This window comes from Rhincodon typus, chromosome 19 (assembly GCF_021869965.1).
Source record: "Rhincodon typus isolate 14 chromosome 19, sRhiTyp1.1, whole genome shotgun sequence".
NCBI classification, from domain to species: Eukaryota; Metazoa; Chordata; class Chondrichthyes; order Orectolobiformes; family Rhincodontidae; genus Rhincodon; species Rhincodon typus.
Genome location: NC_063350.1, coordinates 17,175,075 through 17,193,171, shown reverse-complemented (window position 1 = coordinate 17,193,171; position 18,097 = coordinate 17,175,075).

Here is an 18,097-nt window from a genome sequence, read left to right as displayed (position 1 = left end):
ACTCTGGTTGTGTCCCAAGATTTGATCTATATCTCAGTTATCCGTAGTCAAGGAGCACACTATATGCTTGAGGCCTTCAACAACTGATAGGCACTGCAGTGGGCCCAAGTGCATGGTCAACACTGGTTTAATAGAGTGATTTCAATTATTAAGTCCCCTTTCTTTTGTACAACTTTATAACATTTTTGGCCATTCTAAAAGTGGGTACTTTTTTTTGATTTCTTTGGGGGTGATGACATTAGAACAACCCAGTGGGTCTTCATAAGACCATAAGATATAGGAGCAGAATTAGGCCATTTGGCCTATCGAGCTTGCTCCATCATTTGATCATGGCAGGTATGCTTCTAAACCCCATTCTATTGCCTTCTGCCTGTAACTCTTGATCACCTTACTAATCAAGAACCTATTTATCTCTGTCTTAAATTACACTTAATGACTTGGCCTCCTCAACCTTCTGTGTCAATGAGTTCCACAGATTCACCATTCTTTGGCTGAAGAAACTCATCCTATTTCATTTTGAAAGGGTCGTTCCTTCCGTTGAAACTCAGAGTCCTCAACTGTTTCTCGTACAAGGATCATTCTTGAGAAACTTCTCTAGGCTCCCTCCAAAACTAACACCTCCTTCCTTAGATGCAAGGCTCAAACTGCACTCATGGATGAATTAAATAAGACATTCCCACCTCAGTCCTTTCTTATTGCTGGTGTTTTCGTTATCTGGATCTGTGTTAATTTCCTGCTCCTTATTATTGAGTGATCAGCAGGCCTAGAAAATATAGTTATTTGCTTCCAAACTTATCTCAGGTAAGGTCTGAAGATTTTATACTATAACAAATACTAATTTGTTAAAACTGACACCTATTCATTCCTTTGGCCAAAAGTGCAATTAGTAGCCAATCATGTAAAAAATAAACACCAAAAGCGTTACAAATAAACTTCTGACCGTGTTAGCTTTTCATGGACAGCTTTTCCCTGAAACTGGATTTGGAAGGTTTAAGTTTAAAATGTAGATATATGTTATTGAACTCAATTTTATATGGTATAGTAACTAAATTCTCAAATTACCGAGTTGGTAAATCCTATCTCAATCCTTGGGCAATCCCTCAGAATCAATGGGTTCTGAAAAGGTTTGTAAGCTCAACGTGTGATCTGCAACCTCATGTGGGGCAGGTAAAGGCTTGAAGAGTTGTGTGGATGAATTGTTTGGAAGCGAAATCTTTATACCCTATCTGAACGACTATTATGTATATTGTACCACTCCTCTAAATATTATCAATTACAAGGAGGAACAATGATGCAGGGAATGAAAGATATTTAAAATTAAATGCTCACCAAATTTGCTCACCAATTTAAACCAGACCACTGGATTTGCTGCTACAGTCTATTCTCTGTTCTACAATTATATTCGCAATTTACTTTCTTGCCTGAATTCCGAAGGGAAGGACTAGTGCAAGTAAAATGTATATCTGGACATTCCCATCCCCAATCACCAAATCGCTAAACATTCCCCTCCAGCCCTCCACCCACTCTCTCTCTCCATTTCTCCCCCACCCCTAGTTGAGCAGCTGAAGACACCCCATCCCCTGATGCAACAGCTGCAGTCCCGCTATCAAATTTTCACTCTTAAGTCATAAGAAACCTTGAGCATTGAAATTAAGCTAAACCAAGTAAAAGTTGGTGAAGCACTTATTTAAATCCATTGTCAAGCTGGATGAACAATGAAGCTTGGATGAATTCCAAGCTACACTAGTAGTAATCTCCCACTCAACAATTTCTCGTGACAGAAACTTTCTCTTTTTAATCATTTTTCCCCTAACATTTTGGCATCATTTCAGGGTAAAGTCTCATCAAATACTATTTCTAACTTACAATTCACCAAAGCTGTTCTTTCCTCATTTGAAAAGGCTTGAACAATGATTAGCCTTCCCTAAATTTGTCTCCCTCTTCTTTAATCAACAATCATCTGTACATTGTATGTCTTACTATCACTTCCTAGGATCCCTGCAGCCAAGGTTAAACTGGCCTCTGGTTTCCCTACGTTGTGCTGCTACCTTTCCTATGAGGTCGTCAAACCATTTGGATTGGAGGTATTGGTCAAAATGGTGAAAACTCACTGGATTCTAAAAGGGTTCCAGCAGATTGGAAAATGACCAATGTGATTCCCCGGTTCAAGAAGGCAGGGAGACAAAAATCAGAAAACTATAGGCCAGTTAACCTAGCATCTCTTGCTGGGAATATGCTAGAGTCCATTATGAAGAAACAAATAACAGGACACTTAAAGAAAACATAATCAAACAGAGTCAACATGGTTCAATTAAAGGGAAATAATGTCTGATAAATTTGCAGCAACCCTTCGAGGATGTGACAAGTAGATTTGATAAAGGGGAACTGGTATTAGTAGTGTATTTGGATTTCCAAAAGGCATTTGATAATGTGCCACATAAAAGGTTATTACTCAAGATAGGCATGCTCACTATTAGTAATAACCGAACAGCATGGATCGAGGATTGGTTAATATACATAAGACAGAGTCAGGATTAATAGGACTTATTTCAGACTGAAAAGATGCAATGATTGGAGTGTCACAAGGATCATTCCTGGTGCCCAAATTATATGGTATATATTAATGACTAGGAGCAAGGGGCTGAGTGCAATGTGTCCAGATTTTGCTACTGATACAAAAATAGGTGGGAGGCCGTTTAGGATGAGGGCAATCTGCAAGTTGGTATAATAGGTTAAATGAGTAGACAAAAATCGGATGATGTAGGAAACGTAAGAAAGTCAGAGATCATGCACTTTGGTAGGAAGAATCAAAAGGCACACTATTTCTTGAATGCTGCGAGTGATTCCAAGAAAAGTACAACACAGAGAGATCTAGGTGTTACTTTGCATGAACCATTAAATGTTAGAATGCAGATGCAGCAAGTTATGGAATTTTGGCCTTTATTGTTTGGAAATTGGAGTTTAAATATAAGGAAGACGTGTTAACATTTCAATGGGTTGACTTATTAAGAATGGCAAAGTCATTTTGGCTATTATTTATTAGAGCTTAGAAGAATGAGGATTTCTGAAGGTAGGATGGTGAAGAAGGTGCTTGGCACACTTGCTTTCATTAGTCAGAGCATTGAGTACAGGCATTGGGACATCATGTTCCAATTGTACAAGACATTGACAAGGCCTCATTTGGAGTACTGCATACAATTCTGGTCACCCTATCAGAGGACATAATTAAACTGGAAGGGTGCAAAAAGATTTACAAGGATGTTATTGAGATTGGAAGGTTTGAGTTATAAAGAGAGACTGGATAGGCTGGGACTTTTCACTGGAGTGTAGGAGGCTGGGAGGTGACCTTGAGGTTTATAATGTCATGAAGGGCATAGATAAGGTGAATAGCCAGGGTCTTTTCCCCAGGTAGGGAAGTCCAAAACTATAGGGCATAAGTTTAAGGTGAGAGGGGAAAGATTTTAAAGGGATCGAAGGGGCAGCTTTTTCACGCAAAAGGTTATGTGTATATGGAACAAGCTGCTAGAGGAAATGGCAGAGGTGGGTATAATTACAACATTTAAAAGATGTTTGAACAGGTACATGAATCAGAAAGGTTTAGGCAGATATGAGCCAGATGCAGGCAAATGGGACTAATTCAGTATAGAAAACATGGTCAGCAGGAATGAGTTGGGCCAAAAGGGCCTGTTTCCATGGTGTATGACTCCATGACTAAAACAATTCTGAGGGGCATTCACGGGATAAATGCTGAGGAGATGTTTCCGCGAGTGAGGGTTCTCATAGTCACAGAATAAATGGATATTCATTTAAAACTGAGATGCGAAGGAATGATTGGAATTCACTACCCCACAACGTTATGGAGGCTAGACCACCAAGTATTCAAAGGTAGACAGATTTTTGAAATATCGATGAGTTCAGGGCTACAAGGAGCTGGCATGAAAGAAGAGTTGAAGCTTGGGGCAGATCAGCCATGATATTATAGAATAATGTGGTTGATTTGAGGGCTGAATGGACTACTCCTGCCCTATTTCTTATGTTCAACTCTTTGCTCAATGTATGGGATTCATCCTTTGATTACTGCAAGAAAAGAAAGTATAACAATACATCCAGCAGGATTTGTGTCTATCTTAGACCCCTTATATTTGAAAGAGTTTTTTTTAAAAGCTTGTATTTTCAATAACTCACATTTAAATTGCAAAAAAAATTACTAGCAAATCTGATGCTAATAGAATTTGATTGGGTGGAAGAATGCAATTTTCCCAGGCAATGAGATGAAGGTTTGGACACATCTAATGATTTAAATCCGCTAAAGTGATGTCAAAGTGGTACTTAGACATTATTCTATCCTTTTCTGCCTTTCCCTGGCATGGGTTCCTTGATAACCAGGAAGCTTCCTTGGATCTGCTGGGAAACCAATTAAATCAAATTGAAAAGAAAATTACGAACTTATTTAACCCTGTATTCTGACTTTGCCAGTGAGTCCCATTCTGTTTCAACCCAGTTGGAAGAGGTTAGTGAATATCAGGAAATCATTGCTCACTGAAACTGACCTAGCAACTGTATAATGGAAGAAACTGGCAAGACTGTAGTCAGCTACCATGAAAGACTCAAGTTGTTGAATGTAATGCTTTCAGGTTGAATTCACGGATTTCTTTGGGAACAGCAGCTCTGTCTAGTAATTGTGAAATGCCTTGGTGTCCACTAAGGTCAGTCTTGACTTCTTGCCTGAGACCCTGAGGGAGAACTGGAGTGTAGTCCTGTGCAGCAGCCACATCAACTTCAGTAACAGCAGTAGATGCCTCCTTCACAGCCACAAGCAAATCCATGGAACTGAGAGAATAAACACTGGGCTGCACCACAAAGGGGGTGATGCCCCAGAATAGAGTCTATAGACCAAGGGCATCCTGGTTGACATGTCTGTGGAGAGGACTAGAGCTGGCTCAAGAGAAGGAGGAGCGCGCCCAGACTGCTGTGAGAAAGTAAGTGAGGAATGGAAGAGGAGGAGAAGGCTGAGAAGCAGCCAGTTGTGTTTCTGAGGAAGGGCCATTGACCCAAAAGGTTGACTCTGATTTCTCTCCACTGATGCTGTCCACCCTGCTGAGTTTTTCTAGCAATCTCTCTTTTTGTTGCAGACGTTGAACTGGTTGCCAGGGAAGCAGTCATTCAAGCATGTCTCATTTAAAAATTGTCTTTGCAGTATTCCATGCTTTTCATAAAGACCTCTGTGCAAACTGCACCATCACCCACTCTGCAACCTTGAATCTACAGTCACCTCATCAACCAGCACTTCTTTCATCTCCACTGTTCACTGACCAATGAAAATGGAGAATGCAATGAAGCAGAAGCAATAACAATGAAGGTTTTACACTAGCTCTTTTCTTCAATCAAATAAAGAACATTAAACAGGAACACCTGAATCAGGGCCCAAGTGAATCTCCGAGTGAAAATAAAATATCTTTATCTCCATTTGTGGGATGTGGTCATCACTGGCTCCACCAGCAGTTGTTGGCTATCTCTAAATGCCTATGAGAAGATGATGGTGAGCTGCCGTCTTGAAGTGGTACAGGCCATGGGGTTGGATGCACCAACCATGCTGTTAGGATTTTGACTGAGCAACGGAATGGAGAAATAGCACCAAGTCAGAATGGTGTGTGGTTTGGAGGGAAACTTATAGGTGGTGCTTTTCCTTTCCTGGTTTTTATTAGTTCTACATAATCCTACTCCTCTGTTATCAGCAGAGCTAGAGGCAAGCAGTTCAGCCCCCTTGCTCTAGCACATGAGATGCCTATAGTAGATGTCCTCAGTATTTTGGAATCAAAGTCTATGCTAAGAGGACCTACGCAGATGCAGACTCAGTCATCTCAGCGAAAGACAGCTTGTGTGGGTCTGTCTGCTCCTCCCACCCTTGAGGGACAAGACGTCTCTTCTAGCCTACAGTACCTTCAACATGACCTTCATTAATCAGATAGCCAGGGTGAGACAATCTAAGTCTTGTCTCCTCACTGGGGTTGGGAAAAGGATGTTGGCCAGCCCCACTTAGTAGGTAATACTATAATTAGCAAAGCTGATAAACAAGAACAACAGCAACAACTTACATTTATATAGTGCCTTTAATATCATGAATAATAACTCTCCAATAATTGTCCAGCCTCTTCAATTACATTTTTATTTTTATTTTCTTGCTGCCTAGATCTTGCTGTTTCAATGGTTGTTTGTTTTCCACTAGGTCCTGCTTGAATTCTTACACTAGATCACCATTTCTAGCATTAATTGCTAGAGTGAATTGAGTGACTTGCTACATTTTGTGTGTGCTGTGTTTCTGTTTTTGCAGATTTGTGCTTTTCTTCAGCAATGGAGTATCTGGTAAAACAAGACATACCCATGTCCTTGCAACACTGCAGTCACCAAGATAACTGCACAATTGTAAGTCAAGACTATATAGTGATTTTGCAAAGTGATGTAAAGTGTGTGAGATATATAATAATATCTATTTTAAGGACTGGAATTTAAACTAGTGGCATGGGTTTTTTTGTCTATATATATGAAAGGTAATTAACTTATCTACCTTTCTGGAGCCACAATTTTAAGCCAGTATGTGTCCAACAGCAGCTGACAGGAGCCCTCTTGGAGTGATAATGTGTATTTATTTGTACTATGACAGATTTATGGTTGGAGAGAGCAAACATTGAAGGAACCAGTTTGCTTTTGGTTTAGAAGAATCAAGATTTGATAATTTACACATAGAATAGAAAGCTTATGGGCAATTTGTAGATGACCCAACTGGGATCAGATGTAAGAACAGTTTCTCCTGGAAAAAGGAGTTAGTTCAGAAGTGTTAGAAAATAGTTTACATAATTATAACGGTTTTACTTTGAAAATTCCAAACCAGAAGTGCTTGGCTAGAAACCTGAAGGGGTTATTTGAAGCTAAGAAAATTTAAGCACATAAATACAACAAAGACTTCTAGATGCTGAAGATTTGAAACAAGAACAGAAATTGCTGGAGAAACTCAGCAAGTCTAGCAGTATCTGTGGAGAGAAAGCAGAGTTAATGTTTCAAGTCCAGTGGCCCTTCTTCAGAACAGAGTTTAAGCTTATTTGTGTGAATAACCAAGTTAAAGATTATCAGCTCTCACAACTGGGAATTGAAGGAAATGGTTAAATCAAATCTATATATGTGATAGAAAAGGGAGGACTATAAACTGGTGGCTTGGCAAATACACAGGATTTTATTTTGCCATGTGTTTTGAAATCTTTCAAATTGTATTATATGTAAATAAATTGGTTTGCTTTATTTTGTGTTTATTTACATTTCGTAACCAACTTCTGTCTCCTCTTAAAACCAAATCTGCAGTATTGCATGCTTATGTTTCACTGTAAGACCACCACATGAAATTAAAAAAAAAACTATCAATCAGATATTAGTCTGGGATCTGCCTTCTCCTTAAGTAAAATCAACTTGTATCATAACAGTAATCAATCATCCCCATCAAATCACATTAAGCTAATGCTGTTTTCTTAACCGTAAAGGAGATGTAATTTGTTAAGATACTGATTCATGTATTCAAGTAATACATTTCCCATTCACAAACCTCCAATTTGGATTCCCAATAAGATCATTTAATGATAAGTTGCACCATATATTCTCCAACGTCCATTTCTCTAGATTTATTTCCAGCTCACTACTAATTTATTTGGTTACTTACTCAATGTATTGTGCTGGTAAGCAGTAATACTATCTGTCATTCTGATTCTTCAGAGAAATGTACCTGAAAAGTTTGTTCATTAAGCTCAAATCACAGTGATTCGCTAAAGGAAGTATTGAATTTGAACCAGACACCCTGGTAAAAAAAAGCAAATGGAGATTAATTTTAATTTTTACAGTAAACAACACACAGCAGTGGTATTTTTGTCTGACATTACATTTTTTATTTTAAAGTTATGAAGATCCTGTTGAGACAAACTATATTTCATTCAGTTTTCCTCTCAAATGCTCCCCATGGAATGGTTATTTACAACTGCCAGGAAGTTGTCCAATAATAGTGTCGTTGTACAAAAGGGCATTGGCGCAAGATTTCCTTGAATGCTTCTTCCTGTTGTCCATGAGTGTTACAAAACCAATAAATACATAGTTGCTTTTTTGTTATTGAAGGTTAAGTGCTAGAAATATTCTGTTCAAGTTCTCAGGGGCTGAGTTTTAGACTTTACTAATTTTAGTGGAAATGTAGAAACAAATAACATGTATTGGAATAATAATAACTATTTACCTAATGTTTAGAGGAAATGTTCAAGTGCCATCCCTTTGAGAATTTATAAACTTAATCAAAGTGAAAAGAAGACTATTTAAGATAATCAATTACACTTCCTTTCATACAGTTTGCTCCTTATCAAAATTGACATGAATTAGTTTAATGAACAGGAACTTTTTGAAATACCAACATAGGCAGAGGGTTAGGAATAGCTCAATGAGACAATCTATTGATCAAAATGTGATATGGTTCACATTTTCCAGAGAAGAGTATGAAACTACATTTAAAGAGAAATAGCAATAAATGTAGATTAAATTAGTTGCCACATTGGACAATCCATTCTGTTTTAAAAATGGCAGACCTAGAAATTTCAGATGGGCGGTATAAGTATTCAATCTTAAGGATATTTGGGCATATATATCTCCACAGAAAATTTGTGATCTTTATTTTGTATATTTATGATCAGTTCACTGAAAGACTGCACTTTCCAAAGGATAGAACAATGGTCATCTATGAGGTATTTAACAACTCTCCTTCTTTGTTTATTGCAATGTCTTTCCAAGGAAGTTGAAACTGACCAGGGCAGAGCTTTGATATCAGTCATGAGAGCTTTCTGCTATTCTGATGAATTGTGTAACTCAGCTTACCATTTTAGATGCTGTTAACAATAACTTTCCATAAATAATTTTGATGAGTGTAGGTAGTCTGCTGGAGGTTGGATGCAGCTCCTGCAGCTAAAAATGCGAAGCAAACTGATGCAATGTTCAACCTACATGCCTTCAATGCAAAACAAATGCAACTTCAAGCTCAGTTATTGAGATCCAGAATGTTGGCAATGCTTTTGTGTGCTGTCATGATCTCAGCTGATGGTGATACTCTGTTAGTCATATGTCAGAATGAAATCTGACTTTATTGATCACATATTTAAATTTTGCAGTTCATTACTGTGGTCATTAGCCAGTGAAACTTACTTACATGAGGCTGCAGATGTTCGTTAACAATAAAACATAAGTTAATTTCACAAAAGAAGGTATAAAGACACAAACTAGAAGACAGTTAGAAAAATCCTACTGCAAATATCAAAACGAAGTTTCAACCTATTTCTCAACACTATCCTTTTACAGATACTCAATTCTAGAGAAATATAATTATTAACCCAGCTTTTTAAATCTTGACTGAACTACCTCAGTTTCTTTTCTTTAGATTGCAAAGGCAATTTTAAGGCTTCTTTCCATATCTGCTGGCATGAACCATTCTGATGACCTAAACTTTCTCAGTTCTAACGACTTGAAGTCATCTAAACAAGCATTCCTGGTTAGGAAATTCCACAGACAGGAAACCATTTCAGCTGAGGTGACTAGTTCCCTTAAAGAACTTGATTCTCCTGCAAGGAGGAACAGTTCTACCTTCTGAACTGAAATCTGAATTCTCCTGAAATGAAGACTTGAACTCTGTCTTGAAGTAAAAGCTAAACAATTTGCCTTAATGTGTTTACTTAATCTGCCATTAACCCAACAGTTTAAACATTTTATTCATTAACACAACAGAGCACTGCTAAGCATATAACATATGCCCTGTTCAAAATGACATATTTAGGTCACTGCCCAAATAACGTTTTGACCTTCTAAAAAAAAATTAGTTTACAAAACTGACCCACATACATTTGTATTTATTTTAACATTCAAAACTCAAAAATGATAACAAATTAGACACATTTATCACAGTGTGTGCACTCTGAAACAGAGCTCCAGATCATTGTCCATTCCTTCTGCAAAGAATATGAGAAAATGGATATTTCATTAAACTCCTGGAAAACTATGGTCCTCTTCCAACAGTGCAACACTGCCCTCCATCAATTTAGATAAATCCTGGAAGAGAGAGATCTGGAAAATGTAAACTTTGGGCACCTCCTGTCAATGAAGGTGGACTAAACAATGAAAATTATCATTGCTTCCAATGTACCAGCTTAACCTTCAGCCATCTGAGGAAAAGAATATTTGTGGACCATGATCTCAAACCTGAGACTAAAGTCATGGTTTACCAAGAAGTAATGATCACTGTGCTGCTATTAGGTTTGAATACTTGGACAAGCTGGATCAGGCTCTTCAAAACATTGAAGAAGTACTGCTAGCAATGCCTTTGCAAGATCCTCCAAATCCATAGCAAGAAAGTTAGTCTGCCAGCAAGGTCCAATTAGATTTTGAGGGTTCATGATCACAGTTACCAAAAGTAGACCACTCATAAGGAATTTTCAGATAACTTATTAAGTTTGTTTAGAGGTAAAAGTTTAGATGTGATCCATCAGTTAATTAGGCAGAAAAGTATAAAATCCAAAACAGATTAAAGCAGTGGAGGCAGCATCCTTGTCTTTCAGCTGAAGAGCTCCATGGATCTTCTTCCTCCTTTCCCATGCATCTTCCACCTGAGGGGATCAGCTATTTAAGGAAGACTGGCACATATCAAGGAGTTGTTTTTGTACCCAGTTTCTAGGGGCTGATAGTTTATGCTATGTCAATCACCCACTTGAATCATTCTCACTAATGGACACAAGATAACTACCCACAATCTCAAAATAACTATTGTCAATCTTCATTGAAAGGTTTATTTTCTAGGAACAAAAATATTTTCATAAACAGTTTTGATAACTGGGTAACAGATATTTCTTTGGTGTCTGCTCACGGAACATAGTAGCTTCAGTGGACTTTATTGTTCCCTTCCTTTTATGCTTGTTTATTAGAAATTGTTTCTGTTTGAGAAAGGAACATGAACTCTCATGTGAAAAATATTAACTTTAAGAAGAAACTAATTTCAAACAGACCCCTTGGAAAAGAAAATATCCTTAATGACTCCTTGCAACTATTTCATAACTAACTTACCCACTTCTAAGGTTTAAGTTTAGCTTTCTAACTTCTTGAATATATATCATGGATAACATACCAAATCTATTATAACTATCAACTTCATACTTTTGTAGGCTACTAAACAGTTACATTCTCAATTTAACTGATGTTGTCTACCAAGTTATATCAGATACATTCCCCTAGTTTTTGAATTTCCTGTTGTTTTTCAGTGTTTCACTGGACCATTTTTTAAATAGAATCCCTACAGTGTGGAAACAGGCCGTTTGGCCCAACAAGTCCACACCGCCCCTCCGAAAAGCATCCCACCCTGCCTCATTCCCCTGCCCCTGCATTTCCCCATGTCTAACCCAAACATCCCTGGACACTACAGGCAATTTAGCATGGCCAATCCACCTAGCCTGCACATCTTTGGACTGTGGGGGGAAACCAGACCACCCGGAGGAAACCCACGCAGACACAGGGAGAATTGGCAAACTCCACACAGACAGTCGCTCAAGAGTGGAATTGAACCCGGGTCCCTGGTCCTGTGAATCAGCAGTGCCAGATGTTTTTCTAAGTTAATGGTCCTCTAGGATAGATGTCATATTTGGGATGAGTAGGGAATTAGATGAGCCAACTGGGAGATTACTTTAAGGACCTCATTCTGCCTAGGGATATATATTCTCAATTCTGCAGTGCTATACTTGGATATGGGGACAAAGAAGTGATCTTTTATTATAGTTATCTCAGTATATTGGAAGCAGAAAGTAGGCTTCCAAACTGATAAATATCTCTGCTGTATTTCATTGTTCTGGTTTAGTTGATAGCTAGATCCCCAACTCTAATGGTAGACAACCGTTTCCTCTAGCTTTATTGTCCCGTTGGTCTCCCGGTTTTGTTTCTTCCCTCTTTCCTTATGTTAAGTTGTTGGATTTCTCCCTCACTGCTAAACCTCAGCTTGTCACATGTTTTGGGGACAAATGCAACTTTTCTAACGCAATGCTTTGTTTCAAATTAAAATTTAAGATTAGAATTTACACCATTACGACACAGAAAGTCACTTTTTAAACACTTTTCCGTAAGCCAATTCTTTTTAACTTTGTGATGCATTTGGATCACACTTTGTTTCAACACTGAGTGCACCTGAATGTAAGAGCTCTTCTCATTTTGTTAAGTGCAGTTCTTCAAGGGCTCAGGATAAGGATTTTGTATCAAGTGACCAAATTCCATTTCCACATTCCTTGCCCTCTTTTCTGTCTTATATTCCCGGAGGGAAAGGATCATGTCCTGTAAATATACTGAAGGATTCTTTGTCACCCACTTCTGGATCAATCCTTGCCCTGTCCCTGGGGACATTGTCCACTTTTTTTGCCTCACTACATCAGAGAGGCAGAGCACTGGGGGAATGAGCTCTCAACTATATCCCAACACAACCGAAGTGTACCTGTCTTACTTTTTGAGATATTAGACACAGCTGCTGTCTTTTTACAGTGTTGGTGGGCCCAATACTGCTTGATTTTAGCTAGACATGGAGAGAGGTCTATTTCGTGTTCTAACTTCTCACTGATTTTAATATTTTCTGTCAGTAAATCAATATCCAGTTCATGTTTAGTTTAATAGCAGTTTTCTCCTTGTTAACACATTGCATTGTAAAGGATGGTAGTACTTTCCTGACACTATTACCTTCCCCTTGCAGCATATTTACCAACTCCTACAGTTCTTTATTTTTCCTTAATACCAGCTGTAAAGCAGAGAGCTGTGAGCGTAGGATACCTTATTCTAGATTGCTTCTAACTCAATTGTTCCTTTCATAAACTCATTAAAAAGCCTATCAAGGTCATGCTCATAATTTTCTTTAATTTCCTATACAGTCCTCGTTACTGAAGTCCCTATTTTTTCTGTTATATTATCTATCTGTTGCATTCTTGGATATTCTATGGCATTGTACCTTCCATTTACTCCACCAGTATTTACTTACAGTCTCAGATAATTTGCTTCCATGCCTCTCAAATTTCAAGCTAATTATAAATCAATTCACCTCCTGACTCCACAAAGCCTGTCCATCAACTAGAAGGCACAAGTCAGGATTGTGATGGACTACTGCCCACTTACCTGGATGAGTACATCTCCAACAACACTCAAGGAACTTCATACCATCCAAGACAAAGCAGCCCACTTGATTAACAGTTCATCCTTAAGCATGCAGTTCTACCACCAACAATTCTCAGTCATCCACAAGCTGCACTCCAGAAATTAACCAAGGCTCCTTAGACAGCACCTTCTAATCTCACAACTCTACCATCTAGAAGGAGAAGGACAACAGATATGTGGGAAAACTGCCAGTTCCAAGTTCCCCTCCAGCCACTCAAAATCCTGACTTGAAAATGTATTGCTGTTCTTTCAGTGTCACTGGGTCAAAATCCTGGAACTCCCTCCCTAGTAGCATTGTGAGTCTACCTACACTAAATGGCTTCGAGCGATTCAAGGCAGCTCACTACCACCTTCGCAAGGCAACAACAGATGGGCAATAAATGCTGGCTCCGCTCATGTTGCCCACATCCTATGAATGAATAAAAGCAAACTTCTCTGGGAATACCTCTTCTGGCACTGTTTATTTCATTTTGGGGCTTTATGACCAGAATTACTCAATATAGGCAGTTGACTATTCATAAGGAATTTTCAGATAGTTGGTTAGAAGCAACAGTTGAGATATGATACATTAGTTAATTAAGCAGAAATGTGTATGACCTGCAACAGATTGAAGTGGTTATTGGCAGCATTCCTGTCTTCAGCTGAAGGGCCCCTTTGGTCTTCTTCACTCTCTCCCAGCTCATTTTCCAACTGAAGGAGGCAGCTATCTGCAGAGAACTATAGCTTGATGTGGAGAAATTGATGTACAAAATTTCTAGAGGCTGGTAGTTTACAATATGTCAGCCAACCACTTGAACACTTCTAGCCAATGGACATGGTCAACTACACATGACACCAGGATAAGCATTGCCCAACTTCATCTTATTGTTTGTTTTCATTCTTTCTAGGAACAAAGCCTTTAGTTTATTAAACACTGCCTTAATAATAAGGTACATTTGGTGTTAGATATTCCTTTGACATCAGTTTATGGAACATATTGGTCCTGGTGCCCTTCATTGTCACCTTTCTTTTGTTGCTGTTTGTTGTAAGTTGTTTATGTTTGGGGAAAGGAACATGCACTCTTATAATAACAAGAAATACTATTAAAAAATCAATCTTAAATGGAACACAATTTCTAACAGTTTTTTCTCCAGCCAATGTCATCGTATTAATCATTGAAAAACAGCACCTTTGGGAGAAACATGGCCAGTGGACTATGTCATTTGGGTGCCTGACATTAAGTCCCTGAAGCAGCTGTGCACTTGGAACTCTATAGCATCAGCAGACCACCAGGATGACAGTGAAAATTCTATTGGAATGTCCTCAAAGCATCTCTGTGCAGATCAGACATTCCCGTTGGCTTTTGCAAGTCTCTTTCCTGTAATTGACCAAGTAATTTTCACATTTATTCATAGGATATGGGCTTCCCTTTCTCATTTCTAATTGCCCTAGAGAACGCAGTGATAAGCCACCTCCTTGAACTGCTGTAATTCATCAGTGTAGGGTCACCAATGGTGCTTTAGGGAGGGAGTTCCACGATTTGATCCAGCAACAGTAAAGAAATGGCAATGCAGTTCCAAGTCAGTATTTGTGACTTGGAGGAGAACCGTTGATGGTGGTGGTGTTCCCAAGTATGTTTCCTTTCTTCTTCTAGGTAGTATGTACCATGGGCTGTCAAAAAAGACTTGGTGACTTTCTCAGTGTATCTTGTAAATTGCATACACTTTTGCCACAGTGCCTCAGCACTGGATAGGATCAATGCTTTAGGTGGTGGCAAATCAAACATGTTGTTTTGTCCTTGGTCATGTCAAGCTTCTTGAGAGTTGCTGCAGCTACACTCATCCAGATTCATTCAAGAAGTCACTGAATATGTTCATGAGACTTTGTTGGGAACACACAGAGCAAAGTCAAGGCATGAGAGAGAGAGCTCAAACCCATCAAATATTTTACATGCTCAACCCTTCAAGGACCATCTGCCCAGCTTGCAACAGAGTTTGTAGATTAAGCATTAGACTTATCAGCCATCACTGAACTTCTTGAACCAGAGCGGGAGCAAGTCATCTCTGATCATGGGGGGACCATAAGAAGAAGTCTTGACATTACTATCAAGGCAATACTTGTTCTATGACACAACTCACCTAGAAAATTCATATGTTGACCTCCTACATAGTATTGAGATCATCCTCCACTCTTGTGGTTGTAGAGTCAAGTGAGTAGTCAACACATTCCGACTGTTCTAAGAGGCTTCACTTGTGCACTTTCCCTGAACTTATTCACTGTTCAGTGGTTTTGACTGCATTTCCAATATTTTTGCTAGGTACGGTAAAAATATTTCTGAGAGTCAATGGTGTTATCATGTCAGTTTGTTAAATAGAAACAAGATCCAGTGATTTTTTTTTCATGTTATCTGGAGTAAATGCATCTGTTTATCTAATTTATGAGAAATATAAGGATTTCTCTATTTTCTTTTTTGTCTTTGATTACATTATCTTCAACAATCAGATTTGTGCTTTAATTTATACCAAAACTCTTTCATGTGATTGTTGTTCTGGTTATCCAGAATTCTCATCAAGGAATGTTTTAGGACAAAAGCATATTCTAAGACAATTTAGAGATCACAATGATCTTTCTCAGCAAAATCATTGACGTTTTATGAGTAACAGCCTGGGCCTTTTGTACTTGGACTTGCTCTTTATACCATAAAAAATTATATGCACAGGGATTTGCTTAAATTTAAATAGCTAGTACTAATCAGAACGAATCTATAAAGATTATTCTTTTATTTCTAGTACCTAATAAAGTATTGAAAACATTTGGATTTTAATAACCAGGGCATTTTGAAAGTGTGTGAAAAAATGAAAATATCTAGGACAATTGCTTCAAAGAAAATGCTCTTAAAGGAACACCTCACATCCAAAAGTTATTCAATTTATCCAAATCAATGAATATCTTTTTAATCAATTTAAGAGATTGAATGGCTGCAATACAAGATGCAGCAAGTCCCAACTGCACATTTCTTATGTTTGCCCTAATCAGTCCTCTATTCTCCTAATATTTCTAAGGAAATATCCAACAATAATTGATAACTGGCCGAATAAGTGACATAAGTATGCAAAAACCCAATCCATTCCACTGGAAATGCTAAAGATTTGTTCTACTGATTTTTCCATTATTTGATCCAGTCAAAAGCTGACCATTGTCATACATAATGCCCCTGTGAAATTAGTGAACAGTCCTTGTTATTAGTACTTTTTGTTTGTTAAATGTTCAAATGATTGGAATATTAAAGCTTCCTTGGGGTAGCAATTGTAATTCTTTACAAAAATGTTGCTGCAATGTATATTTGTATAGCACCTGTGATGTAATAAAACATCCAAAGCATACATAGTGGCATTATGCAACAAAATATGACTCTAACCAATATGAAGAGATATTACAGCAGAAGATCAAAACTTGATTTAAGCAGAGTCTTGAAAGACAAAAGCAAAATTGAGAGGTGAATAGCCCTCGAGAGGTAATTGCAGAGCTTAGAGTTTAGGTAGCTGAATGCACAGTCAGAAGTGATGTAGTAATTTAAATCAGGGATGCTCAAAATGCCTGAATTAAATAAGTGCAGATATTTGGAAGGTTGTGGGGTTAGAAGAGGTTGCAAAGATGGGAAGGAGTTAGACCAAGGAGGGATTTGAAAACAAGGATGAGAATTTTAAATTCTATGTGTTACTTAACAAGAAGCCAATGTAACTTAGTAAGCACATGGAATGATGACTGAAGAATAACATTTGATACAAGCAAAGACATGGGCAGCATAGATTAGGAAGACCTCAAGTTTACAGAGGGTAGAATTTGGGAGGCATTAGAATGAGCGAGTCTAAATAAGATTGTAACAAGGTTTTCAGCAACAGGAGAGTTACAGCAGTGGAGGAGGATGGAATAATCATGTGTCAAAGGTTGAAGAAAGGCCAAGAAATATTAGAAGTGGTGTTCCCTCTGAGCTGCACAGTTGCATGCACATACAGCCACTCCATTGTTCAATGCATGGTGATCAGCATCGGCACGCCGAACACAGCATTGACTTCTGCCACACAAGGCTTTGGAGCCACACGTAGCTAGGAAGAAAGGGGAACTCTGACTAGGAGATATAGTTTATCTTTGTTATAAATACATGGGGTCGTTTGTGATTTTGATAAGAGCTATTTTGGTATTCTGGCCTGAATGGAAATGTATTGGAGGAGTTCAAACGTAAAATATAGACACAAATTTGGGGTACAACAACACATTCAACATTATTTAGTGGACAGGGTGTTTGAGATGGGTGGACAAGGAGAATGGTTAAATTTTTTTTAAAGGAGAGTGTGGTGACAGCATAGATAGAAAAAGGATATTATAAGAGAGTATATACATTAGCATGGGAGATAAGAAGGAAATTTCAGTCATTATTGGTTTAGCAGGAATGGGCCCCAAGAAAGCATGATGTGTGAACAATTTTGGGCTCTTTATCGAAAGAAAGGTATACTGGTGTTGGAAACAGTTCAAAGAAGATTTACTGGGCTGATACCAAGTATGGAGGGATTGAGAACAGGTTGAGTAGAATGGGCCTGTACTCACTGGAATTTGAAAGAATGAGAGGTAACCTTATTGAAACATAGAAGTTTTCTGGGGGGGTTTAACGAGGTAGATGCAGATAGGTTCCATTCCTTTGTGGAAGAGCCTAGGACCAGAGGATGTAATCTCAGAATAAGAGATTGCCCACTTAAGGCAGAAATAAGGCAGAATTTTTTTCTCTTATAGGACAATCAGTCGTGGAATTCTTTACCGTAGAGAGCTGTCAAGGTTCAGTTGTTAAGTATATTCACGGCTGAGATAGACAGATTTTTAATCA